Raw genomic sequence first — 12,514 nt, forward strand, 5'->3', positions numbered from 1 at the left:
TTAGCTCAGTGGTTCGGTGGCCTGCCTTGCAAACGCAAGGACCCGAGTTCGATCCCCGATACCAAAATATATGTATACATATATACAAACCTATATATACTGGGCTATGAAAGAGCTATCAAGCCAATGATTTATGTCATTTCCAAAGATTTATATACAATAGACGATTCCACATTAGAAATGAAAATTTGTGGATAAATGTATATCAAGATATTTCTTTATTAAATAACTATGTTTAACTCTTTGTAACCCCAACCTCACCCCTTTTACAGTTATTAAATAAATCTATGAAGGAAAATAACTGACAGTGCCTGAACATGGTATAACTAAATGCTCTGTATGACCAATAGTATCTTATGAAAATGAAAGGAGATTTGAAACACATTACGTGCTTTATAAGAAATGTTGGCCAGAATTAAGTGAATGTTGTATTTGGAATTCAAAAAATATATGCAGATATTCATAACTTGTATGTAAATTATATCAGTATTTTAGCTACTCTCATGTCTTTGAATATAGATTTTATCTTTGCTATTTTTATCCCAACTATTCTTCTTCATTGCTGATTTTCATCCCAAAGGGGCATTATAGTTCCATACATCTGGACCAGACAGCATTTATACCTATAGCTAAAGAAAAATTAACAATCAGACAAGGAAATGAACACATTGCTTTTTTCTTTAGCAATTATGATTGCTCCTAAAACTTTTGAAACATTATATCATTTTCCCTTTTGTTATGGTGGCCTATATCAGGTACTTTTTACCATTCTGGCTGAAGAAGTGATGTTCTTAAGTTGTACTTGGAAATTTTAAATAAATAAAGAAGTTGACTGAAAAGAATGGAGATTCCTTCTGCTCAAATCTTTTCTTTCCAATTTTTATAGATACTTTGTTAGAGATACTTTCCTTTCTTCTTTTTTTTTTTTTTTTTTTTTTTTTGGTACCTGGGATCAGTCTCAGGCCCTTGCAATTGTGAGGCAGGCAGCAGAACCACTGAGTTAAATCCCCAGCCCTCCTTTCTTACTTAATGTCTGAAGAATGTGGAATAATAAAAGCTACTCACAAGAGGAAATATAAAAATATGCATTTCTCTACTTGTTGTTCTATAACTTGATATTTCATTTTCCTTATTTTTGAGAACTGTCTTATTTATAAACTCTTTGCTATGAGTGGAAGAAAATTCAAGCCTCTGAAAGTTGTAAGAAAGAATAATGAGAACTTTGAAATGATTCAAGAAACACTCATCTTTAGGAAATAAGCAGTCAGCTGTCATTTTACTCTCAGAAACCGTCTATATCCCCTCATCTTTTCAGTTTTACTTTGCCAGCAGCAGAACAGTAGGTATTTTTACTATCAATAAATGTGAAACTGTATGCATGGGGTTTTCCTGTATTTTTTTTTTCTCTTTCCTATTTAACATAAGTTAATTACTTTAGAAGGGGCATTGAAGAACATAGCTATCCACTAACAAAATAATAAATATTGGGCAATTTATTTCATCTCATATTTTAAATTAATTTTTTTAGTCTCCCTCTCAATTCTCATAAAGCTCTGAGCAGTAGGGGAGGAACATCTGAGACTTTTTCCTTTCCTATATGGAGGCTAGTGTTGTATTATTATCATCAAAAGGAAGAAGTGTGGATGAAAAGAATCTAATTTTGCTATCTTCGTTCAGTCTTTACTTATTCTTATATCCTCTCACCCACTGAGTATATATATGTATATATAATATATATATATTATATACATATTTATAAATATGTTGTACATACTGCAGATATAGCAATGATCAAGATTGTCTTTGCAGTTGGGGGGTGGGGATAAACAATAAACACTTAATCAAATACATTTGTAGCAGGCAGTATGAAAACAAAATATTGCCAAGAGCCCCAGGATTCTGTAGATCAGGAGGGAAGAAATGAAAAGAGTGGCAATACTTTAGATAAAATGAGCAAGAAAGGCCCTCTGCAGAGATACTTTGAGTTATTGATAGTGAAAGATCCAGTGGCAACTGTATAAAAGTCTGAGGAAAATGCCTTCCAAGAAACATAAGGAGCTCAGGCTACGGCACTCAAACCAGATGAAGCTTGCCAGGTTCAAAGAATAGCAATAGAACTGTATATCTGAATAGGTGTCACCCAACCTGGGAAAGCACAAGACTGCTGCTGGGTGGGGGCACACTCACATACCACCCTGAGGCTGGGCTCTTCACTGGAAAGCTTTAGAGACGTTAACACAGGCAGTGATATGGAAACACATAGATGTTTTTCAAGGTAGACTCCAACTTTTGATTTGGTAAGGTCTGTAGAGAGAAATCGTGCTTCCTTCAGTGGGAAAGTGGGGCAAAAAGTTGGAAGGAATTTGATGGGATGGGAGGAGTAGGGGGCAAAAAAAGTAAGGTATGTTATACACATGTACCAACTTCTCAGAATAAGTGTACTCGTTATACACTACAAATGTGCAATAATCAATTAAAAAAAATAATTTTAAAATGCCTGTTTCATTGAATTTATTTATATGTGTCTGTGCGTATGTATTTCTTTATGCTGCACTATAATTCGAGCCCAAAGCCTTCACATTGAGCTATGTTCCTATCTATTTTTTGAAATCTTTTAATATTTGTTTTGAAACAGTATCTCACTGAGTTGCTGTGTAGCCAAGGTTCAACTCTAACTTGCAATCCTCCTGCCGAAGTCTCCCAGAATGCTGGAAAGTGGTGGGCACCATCATATTCAGCTTATTTGTCCTTTTAAATGAGACTGTATATTGAAAACACCTGGCACAATCCTAGGTAAACAAAATACATTCAATAAGATTCTGTACACTTTTTCTCTTAGGAAATATTAAAATTGCTTAACAAAGACATACTGCCACAATCCCTTTTCTAGTTCTGTTACACAAAACTACAAAAGGCTATTGTTTTGGACTGAATTCCTTCAGTAGACCTGAAGGAACAGAACAACCAAAACAGAAGCAATCCTAATGCTCTGACACAAACAAACTTAAACATTGAGGAAGAAGTTAAATCATCAACAAACCAGTTTTCCCCAAAAATGGGAGACTGTAGTACAAGTATACCTAAGTCCATATGAAACAGGCAACCTGCAGTAACATGATGTTAAACCACTAGTCTTTTTCCCTACTGTTCTATATTCTTGCTCCACAATTCATAAAACTATGTGTTCATTGCTCAGCGTAGGCACTCATCCTGTTTTGTGGACAAGCTACAGTATTACAAGAATCAGATATAAAAGCCAAACATTTCTGTAACTAAATTTGTGGTGTTTTGCCTTTTGACTTACCTAGCCTTTAAATTATTCAATTAGGAATATATCTCAGTTCAGAATAACTGATCATCTGTTGAGTGGAATATTTACTAAGAATCCACAAGAAAATACTGCAATAATTCATAATTTAATGTTCAGAATTGTTATTTCTATCTTCAAAGTGGTGAAATATACCAAAAAGGACTGATTCCAGCCTCTAGCTACTGAGGGAATTTTAGTTCCTTATTTCTCTACCAATTAAATCTTTGTACAGAGAAAATACATTTTTCTAAAAACTCAGCATCACATGGACCAAGGTATATTTTAAGGTAATTCTGATTTTTTAAAAAGGAATAGAACTACTAGTTGGGTTTGTAGTACCTAAAAAAAAAATCTCAAAAATGTACTTCACAGTTTGTTTTTATAATACAAAATGAATACAATTTTATATCTGAAGGAAAAACTCACACTGAAAATCGATGTTTTTCATGATACTTATATTATTTCTTGGAATAATAGTCTGGCATAACCTTGTTAAAACTATGTAACTTACATAACAATATGCACAGTCCTTTTGGAGTAAAAATTTCTCCCTTCTAGGGAAGGAGAGGAAGACAAGTGCATAGGGAGAGAGAAAGGCAGGGAGAAACAATCTTGCCTCTGTTACCTGAATAATTCTTAGATTTAAAAAACTAAAATTAAAAGGTGGGAAAATTATGAAGAGAAAAAAAGAATATAAAAGCATATTCAGACTCAGAATCAACTGAACAATCCTCACCAAGCAGAATGGATTGAAAAATTCAAGCATGACTAAAAAGTACATTCCCCACTAGTCAGTAGAATGTGCTTCTTATTTGTCACTGCCACCTTGGAGGGCGATGAGCATTAATAATGCATTGGTGCTAGGAATGTATTAGCAACTAACCTTGCAAAGAAATCAACTGGGGACCCAGAGGGAGAGAGAAGGAGAGGGGGAGAGAGGGAGAGAGGAAGAGAGAGAGAGAGAGAGAGAGAGAGAGAGAAAGGGAGAGAAATTACACATGCTCTGCAGTGTCTTTCTTGCTTATTGGAAAGATTTGGAGAGAAGTAAAGTGGGTAGGACCATGAATCATCCTAAAGAAAGGCCAGAAATCCTTGGAATGGGGCCATAATTGAGTTCATTGATCAAATTCATGAATTTTCCTAGTCTCATCTGGGTACCGTATTACCTACCTTTATGTAGCAAAAGAAAATAGGAAGCCAGATATCTTGAGCATCTTTCTTAATGAAACATGAGGAAGTGTCATTCTTAAGGGTGTTATATGTGATTTGGGATTAATAACTCTATAAAAGGATTTGTAATAATATGTAAATGTCAATTCTTATTGCATAATTTCCATATAAGAGACAAGCAACTGAACAAGCATTCAAAGACTCACCAGCTCAAAATAGTGATCTTACCCTGTTTCAAAAGAAAATCGTAGGTTTTAAAAATTGTATATATTTTAATTTTTTTCATGTACATTTAGTTGAAACAAAATTAGTTCTTTGTGAAGTCATGACTGGTTTATGAGGAATACACCTGACCCTCTGGATTCTGGATTCAGGCTTAATGTGGGGTTTCTTCCCAGGGAAAGCATCATGCTTTCTTCCCGTCTTTTCTCAATGCCACCATTCTATCTAGTATTAGCCAGTACCATACCTAGCCCACAATGGCTTTGTCAATTTATGAATTCATTGGAAAAGATGTTACATAACAATGAAGCAAATGGATGTATTAATAAAATATTTATATTTTAAGGCTACAATCTCCAGTGAAACCATTAGCTATATTAGTGCACAATTTTTCCATCTAAAGAATTTTTATATATGCACTTCACAGCATATAAGATGAACATGTTACTATACTTGTTTAATCATCTATTTAATCATTTCCTATATATGTATCATATTATTTTAATTAATTTTATTAGCACATTTAAGGTATACACTATAACAGCATTCATTGTTGGAAATTTGTACCTTTATGCATTCAATCTTGGCTCTTATTTTTTCTCCATCCCCTGTCCTCCCTTCAACCCCTGCCTCCCTCCCTCCCTATCGACAAAGATATATTTTCCACTTTTTCCATCTTATCATATTAATTCCAGTCCCTTCTTTCTTTTTCCCTACCCCTTCCATTTCCCCTTCTCCTTTGCCCCTTTTCTTCCTATTTCACATTATCTATTATACCTTTTAGTCCTTATTTACACTTTCAGTTTCTCACCCTAGAGAAACTATTTGGTATTTACACGTGTGTCCTATATATTTTGCTTAAGACTATTGCCTCAATGTGCATCCATTTAGCTATGTCTCTCATAAATATAAATTTGTATGCTATAAATGTCTCTAATTTCTTATTTTTTATGACCAAGTGCTACTCCATTTTATTTAGAAAAAACGCACATTTTCTTCATCCAATCTCCCATGAATGGGCAATGGCAACATAAACTTCAGATATCACTGTTATCTATTAAATGTTTTGTCATATCAGTAGGCATTCAGTATTTTAGTATCCTTCTTTTCATATGAAACACATACACAAAATACTAGACCATTGAGTTTTTCCCAAATGCATACAAATGTGTAATGCAGATCTGTTGCATGATATAAACTAGTATTAAGTTAATATGTTTTTAGCTTCTTGAAATTTATTCATTTTGAAGAAATAGTTAAGCCCCAAAACTATAGTTAACATGTTTTCTCACAAAAAGTATTTATCTCAAATTTGCAAACACTGGATTTGGGCATTTTAAGAAGATCACATGATTAAGATATAAAAACTGCATAATAAATGTGTCACTACAACTTTGTCATATGCACTATTATTATTCTTTTGAGAAATAAGTAATTTTGAAGTCTTATTTTCTTCATTTTTTATGTAACTAAATTTTTGCTGATCCTTTTTTAATTGTTAGCATTATTATTCCTTTTCTTAATATCTCATTTGGGAAAGTATCCCAGAGCATTTTGATTTTATTGTGGCAAAATTCTTCTCCCTCTCTTTCCTTCTCCCTCCCCTTACTATTATGTGCACATTTATTTTCAAAGAAAATCTAATGAAAGAGTTGCCAACTTCACTCATGTTGCTTAAAACGTGCATATTACATACAAGATAAATATTTTTTATGAAAAAAGTTTGGAGGTGAATGAATACATGATATTGAACTTATTTGAGTCATATTAACTTGCATGTTAGCTACTAAAACTTCTTTGAAGTAAATTAGCTAATTTCATAGAAACTTATGTATTTCAAAATACATTTAGATATAATTGATTCTTATATTTGGGAGAATGCATATATTTTCTTCAATTAAAAAATACACTGTTTTCAAAGTTTAAAAAAAATCCTCAAAGCATTCATTATTGTATTTATACAACACTGAAATTATTGAGACATTTTATTCCTCAGAATAAAACTTCTTAAAGACTTAAATAACATTTAGTATGCATCTCTAGAAAGAATTTATCTGGTTTAAAAACCATCAACATGTATCCATTCAAACAGAATTCTTCTAATTTACAAAATATCTAATGTAAATACCAAAAAGTAATTAACCACTGGACACAACTGATAGCCTTGCACATTGTTAACATCTTCCAGTATTTTAGCAGAAATTCAAATTCTTTGACTCTAACTAAGGCATGGCAATACATTTTTTCCCCATAGAGATATAGAAATGTGGAGAACCTGGCCTCACGTTCCTAGTTAGGTTATTGTAGCTGAAACACTGAGAGCTTTCTTCATGCTGGCTTAACATATATGAATACTTTGGGATTTGCCACGTACTACCATCGTCATATTATCCAACTCCTCTTCATCCAATTTTTTAAAAAAATACTAAACTGATTCAGGCCCAATATTTCTTTGCAGGACACATTGCAGTAGTTCTATAAATAGGAACAAGGTAAAAACCTGAAGCTATATTCAACTTAGAAGTTCAATTGAAAAATCCATTATGGCAAAGTCATAAGCCAATTCAAGGGGTAGGTAATGAATGTGAGAAGATACTGTTCTCTTTGTAGCTCAATTCCGAAGTGATCCACTTTTCTTGTAGTTAGAATGTACTACTGAAGGAGGATCAGAGAGTGAATTCAAGGTCAGCTTGGGGATACATTGTGAGTTTAAGGCCAGCCTGAACTACACAGTGAGACCCTGTCTCAAAAACAAAAATGACAAAAGAAAAGAGAAAAAAGAATGTACTACTACTGAGAAAAAGTCTTGCCATGTTTTCTTGTTCTGCTAAATTGTGAGTTAATACTCATGCTTTTTTATTAAAATTTTCTAGTCATAAAATTGATAGCCAAGATATTTCTGCACATGCCTATTAAAATGCATACTAATTCAACTATGTAAGCAAGATCACTTCCATTTGATATTATGTGACTGAGCGTCGATTACAAACTTTGAGCAGAGTAATAGGAGTCTAGAGGGTTGGGAAAGTGCATCAACCATAAATTTAAATAAGATTGCTAGAATATCATTGTGATGGAGAAGCACAAATTCAGGCAACAACTTCTAAGAAATGAGACTGTGAATCATATTGGTATTGGGTAAATTCTTCTGAATAAATCTCAAAGAAGGCCTGAGCCCCAAATTAATGAAATCATGGGGTGCCAGAGGCTACAGTGTATACTGAGGCTATTAATGAAATACCAGTTTTTTAATCAAGTAAGGAAAGAAGTCAGGATTGACAATTTTTCTTTACTGCAGTTTGATGTTTTTAAAAAAGTGGTTTGCTTTTGGCATATGTTGGGCAGCAGTCCAAAGATCTGCACCAAAGAATACTCACTGTTCAACATATAGGAGAAAGGAGAGAGTGAAGCAGTTCGAGATTCTTCTTCAGAATCTCCATAAAATGAGGAGACCTAATAATCATCCAATGGACTAACAAAATTTGAGGTTTTATGACATCAAGAAAACAAAAATGTCATTGGACAAAAAGATAAGGCTGTTAGATACCTTGAGGAAAAGTGTGTGAAAAAAATGCAGTAAGATTGGTAAATAGAAACCCATATGTATTTCAAAGGCAGAAGAATTGGAGAACATGAAAGACAAGGACACAAAATTAGATGATCTAAAATACAGTTTTTTCTTCAAACAGAAAATAGGAAAGAGGTATGAGACAATGTTTTGCAACAAAAAAATTCATGTCTCCCTAATTATGCTACTCAGGAGAATAAAAGCCTGTATGAATATGCAAACTGTAGATTTTCATAACATTAAACAGAAGATCTTGGAATTTTTTGTTTGTTTGTTTTTGTATCAGGGCTCAGATTCAGGACCTTAAGCTTGTCAGGCAGAGACAGTGCCACTGAGCTACATCCCCTGCCAGATCTTAGAAATTTTAGAGAAGCAAAAATCTATCTATTACAACAAAAAATCATGCTAACATCATAATTTTATTCAACACCATCAGATATAGATGAAAATATTATAGTGCTTTCAACGTTTTATACTTAAAGAAACTGTCATATTTGTAAATAAAAGTACGAAGAGCTTCAAATACAGTGACCCAAAAAACATGCCTTCCAATACATTTTCTTAGGGAAGTGTTGGAAGACAGCCAAATAAAGGAGTGCATCCAAAAGGAAGAACACAAGTTATCTAGGAAACAAGTGTAATTTTACAGATTTGTGGAGGGCGGTGTCAAAGTGACAAACTCTGTGATGGGTTAAAAGGCAATGGGTGAAGATTGAAGAAGCAGGGATTTAGCCATCAGGTAAAAAAGGGGGAAAAAGGGTAGCTTAAAAAATAGAAGGCCTCAAAAGTGAAATTCTGAAGAAAAGATCAGAAATACTTGGGACCTAATGAAGTCAAATAGGCAGGTAAAAAGAAAACGTGAAATATGCAGAGAAACAAACACACAAGGGAAATAAATATTCTGGTCCAAATACAAAGCAAATTAAAACAAGGTATAAAGTAATTAGGGAAATTAAAGTAATAAGAATGTATTGTAATGCTGAGCATACAATCATTTATATTAAATTTGACCTAGGATAGGACACTGTACATGCAACAAATGAGAATCAGTTTAGTAAACTGTTTGGTATGTTGCTGGTAATATTTGCTACTTCTTATTATTGTAAGAATTATTTCTCCATTTTAGAGTCAGGGTACTATGAAGGTATGGAAGACCTGTCTATTATTATGGTATGAAAATCATGTTACACTTGTATTATAAACAGTGTCTATAATAAATATGGGTCCTCAGTAAATATTTGAAGAATAAATAGGTGCATTTGTTTTGATAATGGATCGGTACATATATAACTAAGACATGATAAGGAATGATATCAGGGAATAAAGAAAAAAATTGGTTTAAATAATCTGAATTTGCAAAACGTGGTGGAAAATGATACCTGTTGAATGACTCTAAATTGTAATCATGACTTGTGGGAAAATTAAAAGTAAGAAAAGTAATTCAAACAATGGACTGAAGAGGGTAAAGAGTATACATAACAAATGTTCACTTCAATTATGAAATCAATAGAGAATTTCTGGGACAGAGATAGAAATATATTATTAAAAATTATGAAAATCTTTTCCACACAAGTTAAAATCATAATTAATATACAATTGTAAATGAAGAAGTCAGACACAAAATGCAAAGTACTCTGTCATTGCATTTATATAAAATATTCACAGTAAGTAAATCCATGAAACAGCACAGACGCAGAGACTACAGGTTTTCAGAGATAGAGGCTGGAGCAAGGATTGATGTGGAGTAACTGCTTAAAAGTTATGAATTCTCTTTGCAATCTGAAATTTCTTTGGAATTAGATAGGTACTGCTTGTACAATTCTGGAAGGTAATAAATGCTAGTAAATCAGTCACTTTAAAGTGGTCACGTGAATTTTACTTCACTAAGGGTAATATAACTACTAAAAAGAAAAACATGATTTTAGCAGACGGTGTTAGGGAACAAGTCAAAATTAATCTTCACCAAGAATTCATTTGTGTTATAAAATGTGCTACACTGACTTTATATTGTGTTGATAAACAAAGTTTTTTTTTTTTCCAAATGACATAAATTCAGCCCGGATTGGTGGAGAAGAAATTGTCTCCACAGAGAATAGAGGAAATGGAACAGTAAAATGTCCAGCTGATTAGGTTGTAAATGGATGAAAGTATGCTTAGAACATAATCTTTTTACTTTCAGCAGATATAAATAGATTTCAGCTATTTGTTTCAATTACATGGTTATGGAATTAAATGAATGCATATATATTACAGATAAGTATAATAAACAATAAGAAATCTATAAAATGAGCCTCAAATGTACTTCTTTAATTCACAATAATCCTACTGTAATCTGCACTCAAAGCTTTGTATGTTAATTACGACAGGATATGAATCTCTACATTTCCTTTATCCTTCCTTTTAGGAGTGACTTGGTAATATCTGCTAATGGGCTTTGTTGTTTGATGAACTAAATTACTGTGTTCTCTGTATAAGAATCTGCTAAATCGTATAAGATATTTGAGAAATTAACCTCCATTTAAACATTCCAATTTGGGACAAAAGCATAAAGGAATTACCTCTGGTAGCAAAGAAAACCCTGTTTTGTAGTTTTTCAGAGAGACAAAGCAGACATAAATATTCCATTCATCATTTTATTTGCATATAAAGCCAAAAAGAAAAGCACCTTCTTGACTTAAATAAAAGAAGAAAAGAATATTCTTTGGTCTTCGCTCTTTGAAGATAATTATTTGCATTAAAAATAGAATTTTGCCTTCAAAAATGTCAGATTTTTCAGCCTTTGGAGTTTTTAGTTAAGTTATTCATAGAGACAGTGAAGAATATCAGTTTTTTAAAAGAAGTAAATTTTGTCTTAATTTACAGTGGTGAAATCTTCTAAATATGCATATTTCAAAATTCTTGAGATTTGTAAGTGGAACTTAATGAAATGGAAATCTGGTTGGTAATTATACTCAGCTCAGCCTGGGAGTTCATGGTGTTGTCAGCCTGTGTGGTCATGGGTAACTAAGCAACACAGTCAACTAGCACCTTTGTGAAGTATATTTTTAGCTTCACTGCACATTTTTCATTTATCTATTGGAGATTGATTTGTTTTGCAATTTATTTTGAAGTTCCACTACTTAAAATGAACGTAAGCCATTTTACCAAATGACGTGCACAATTATAATTTTTAAAAAGATATAATCTTGATGACTGTAAATGAAAGAAGGGTTCATATTCAACATAAAATTGTTGGAAAGTTAAACATTGCACCTTGTGTTTTGTTTTCAGGAAAAGTGAAAATAGTTGAAGCTTTGACCATAGTATTTTTATTAACAGATGAGAGTTATCTGTTCATGGCTGTAGACATAGACATCAAAAGTTAAACAGCTTAATTTGTTTCTCAACTCAAATTGATATTTTAGTAACAAGTCCATGATTACTTTATAAATAGAGTATAAATTACACCCTAGGATTATGGCCCTTTTGTAAACAGCATTTCAGGGGAGGCAAGAAAAGCAAAAAGTTATCATAAACCTCAAATGTCACAAAGGCAAAGGCAGAAAGCTTTTGGAGTAGTTAATTGCACTCCTAACTCCTTGTTGTTCTGTCTCTCCCCTGGTAAAGAACTAATGACCGCAAAGTATTTTTACTCTATCTCATCAAATTTGCCATTTGTACTCTCTAGGCCTGATTGAGTGAGTTCCTCTCCTTCAAGTAAGGTGGTATTTACATGCTACTGATAGGAACTTCATGGCTGAAAGTGAGAGACAAATTCCCAATCAACCAACCAAACACTCATGATATCTAGAGTGGTAAAGAGTGGTGAATTCAAATACCAGCTCTGTCCATTAATATCTCTATTAGATGCTTACTTTCCCTCTACTTTGATCTTCACCTGTGTACCAGTTTGATATTTTACACTATTCAAATTGTGGAAAATAGATGAAGTACATGATCCATTTGGGATACATTAAGCCACTGAGAATGTTCCAAATGTATTCCCACCCTTTGTAACTGCATGGTCACAACACATGCATAGTTACAGATGGCCACATCATACAGTAATTATTGAGACTTTTATCATATCTGTCATTAATACAGTCTAGGAAGCTACAAACTCTTGTGTAGCATCACTATTTTTAAGAGGAATAATAAATATTTCAGTAAGAAAAATGAAGATATTTTTGAAAACTTTAGAAATTGTTAATTTCTGTGTCAATTTGCTGTAAGGGAAGATGTTATAAACTTAATATCATTCCTTA

The sequence above is a fragment of the Fukomys damarensis genome, unplaced genomic scaffold, assembly GCF_012274545.1.
Source record: "Fukomys damarensis isolate Sample0158 unplaced genomic scaffold, DMR_v1.0_HiC HiC_scaffold_29, whole genome shotgun sequence".
NCBI classification, from domain to species: domain Eukaryota; kingdom Metazoa; phylum Chordata; class Mammalia; order Rodentia; family Bathyergidae; genus Fukomys; species Fukomys damarensis.